Source organism: Otolemur garnettii, unplaced genomic scaffold (genome assembly GCF_000181295.1).
Source record: "Otolemur garnettii isolate 467f Iridium unplaced genomic scaffold, OtoGar3 scaffold00020, whole genome shotgun sequence".
In the NCBI taxonomy this organism is placed as follows: Eukaryota; Metazoa; Chordata; class Mammalia; order Primates; family Galagidae; genus Otolemur; species Otolemur garnettii.
Window position 1 is genome coordinate 33,790 of NW_003852415.1, and position 2,769 is coordinate 36,558.

Sequence of the window (2,769 nt, forward strand, 5' to 3'; positions counted from 1 at the left end):
CTACAAAGAGCTACACCATGTGGAACACTGCAAACTGCTTAAGAATGGATAGCAAAGTGGGGGGAGTGGGAGTTCAGTGTGAGCCCTTGATGATGAGGTCCGCACTCTATCAGCTCAGTCACCAACTTATAGGGAGGCCCCGAGTAAAAGATGAATATCAGAAATGTGGCTTAATCAGCTACCTAAGGGATGGGCAAATGTTTGTGAAATGCTTTGAAATGAAAGAAAAAGCCAGGAAAAGCTATCATTACTTTGAGTGCTGATCATAGAGCATCTTTGAGCTTTTGCATTGGAATCAAAGGCTGTAGTATTTCCATCCTGGCTGGAACAGTTCCTGGAGACCTGTTTTCTAATAACATCAATTGAGAACAGGGTCAATGGTGAGGTCCCTTAGGAATACAAGCAGAAAACTCATCACTAGAATTGAAATAAAGACATTTCCAACACAACTTCATCAAGTTTTCTGAGCAGACTGATTCTGGCCCGGCCTAACTTACCCAGGCAGATGATGTTCAGGCTGGGACCTCATAATACTTCTCCCTCTTATTCCTCTGTTTCTGCCTTTTACATGTTCATTAGGCTACTTAGAAACTTTGACTTACCAAAGAATATTTGGAAATTCCAAGATGATCACCACAATTATGGCTCTCCATCTCCAAACATTTCACCATGTATTTGTTTATTTATTTGAGACACAGTCTTACTCTGTCACCTGGCTAGAGTGTCATGGCATTAGCCTAGCTCACAGTAATTTAAAACTCTTCGGCTGGCTCGGCGCCTGTGGCTCAAGCGGCTAAGGCGCCAGCCACGTACACCTAAGGTGGTGGGTTCGAATCCCCAGCCCAGGCCGCCAAACAACAATGATGGCTGCAACCAAAAAATGGCCAGGCGCTGTGGCGGGCACCTGTAGTCCCAGCTACTTGGGAGGCTGAGGCAGGAGACTCGCTTGAGCCCAGGAGTTGGAGGTTGCTGTGAGCATGATGCCATGGCGCTCTACCCAGGGGGATAGCTTGAGGCTCTGTCTCAAAAAAAAAAAAAAACTCTTGGGCTTAAGCGATCTACTTGCCTTAGCCTTCCAAATAGCTGAGATTACAGGTACCTGCCAAGAGGCCTAGCTAGTTTTTATATTTTTTAGTAGAGATGGGGTCTAACTCTTGCTCAGGGTGGTCTTGAACTCCTGAGCTTAAGCAATCTACCCGCTTCAGCCTCCCAGAGTGCTAGGATTACAGGTGTGTGCCACCATGTCTAGCCCATTTAACCTTTTCTATTAAAAAAGGACTATGGGCTGGGTTCGGTGGCTGGCGCCTATAATCCCAGCACTTTGGGAGGCCCAGGTGGGCGAACTGCCTAAGCTCACAAGTTTGAGACCAGCCTGAGCTAGAGTGAGACGCTGTCTCTAAAAATTGCCCAGCGTTGTGATGGAGCAGTCCCAGCTACTTGGGAGCCTAAGGCAAAAAGAATTGCTTGAGCCCCAGAGTTAGAGGTGGCCATGAGCTATGACACCATGATACTCTACCAGGGGCGACAAATGAGACTCTGTCTCAATAAAATAAAATAAAAAATAAAAGGACTATGATGTCTTAAACTGGATTTTTTTTTTTTTTTTGGTAGAGACAACATCTCCCTATGTTGCTCAGGCTGGTTTTCAACTCTCTGCCTCTCAAAGTGTTAGGATTATAGGTGTGAACAGAGGTCGCTTGGCCTCCGTTTTCTGTTTTCTTCAGAGGGTTTTTTAGTTTGTTTTGTGGGGACAGGGTCTCACTCTGTTGCCCAGGCTAAAGTGCAGTGGCATCATCGTAGCCCATAACAACCTCAAATTCCAAGGCTCGAGCAATCTTACTGCCTCAGCCCCCCAAGTAGCTGGACTTTCAGCACACACCATCACATGTGGTTAATTTAAAACTACTTTATAGAGAAGAAATCTCACTATGTTGTTCAGGCTGGTCTTGAACTTCTAGGATTACAGGTGTGAGTCACAGAGCCCAGGCAGATTCTTTTTTTTTTCTATGCAGCAGGCCCTGGTATTCTTTTTCTCTATTCATCCCCGTGTATACTTTGCCATGAAAAGTTTTTTAAAAAAATATTTTACCATAAAAACTTCTATTTTTATATCTTACCATAAAAACTTCTACCCAACTTCCTCTAGTTTCTGTTCTATGAACCATCCAGATTGGCATTCCAAGGGAACGTGTTTGTAATTGAGCTCTTAAGTAAAAATATATTCTTCTTGGTCTCTCTCTTTTTTTTTTCCCCTTGGTCTCTTCAAAGCTAACTACAGCTGAGTCTAGGCTGGCTAGACTCAGAACAGGACTTTAACCTAAGCCCACAACAAGTGCTTACCTGTCCAGAATGACCTAAGCAGTAGTCATCCTGGGTCACTATCACTGTAAGAACAGATATTTTTCTGCTGCTGTACACAGTGGACAAAGGTTGTCTAGCTGATGCAGGATGGATCACTTGATAAAGCAAGAGCTGCTTGTAAACCAAGAAAAATCTCAAGAATGGGCATGTGACTGCCAGGCAAGCTCTGGGGGAAGAGCTAAGTCTATAGTATCACAAATGGCATGGCTAAGATAAACACGGGCTCATCTCTCAAATCCCCAAATCCTAGGGTTTCAACGTCAAAGTTCCATTAGAGGCTCAGTGCCTGTGGCTCAAGTGGCTAAGGCACCAGCCACATATACCTAAGGTGGCGGGTTCAAATCCAGCCCTAACCTGCCAAGCAACAATGACGGCTGCAACCAAAAAATAGCCGGGCGTTGTGGCGGG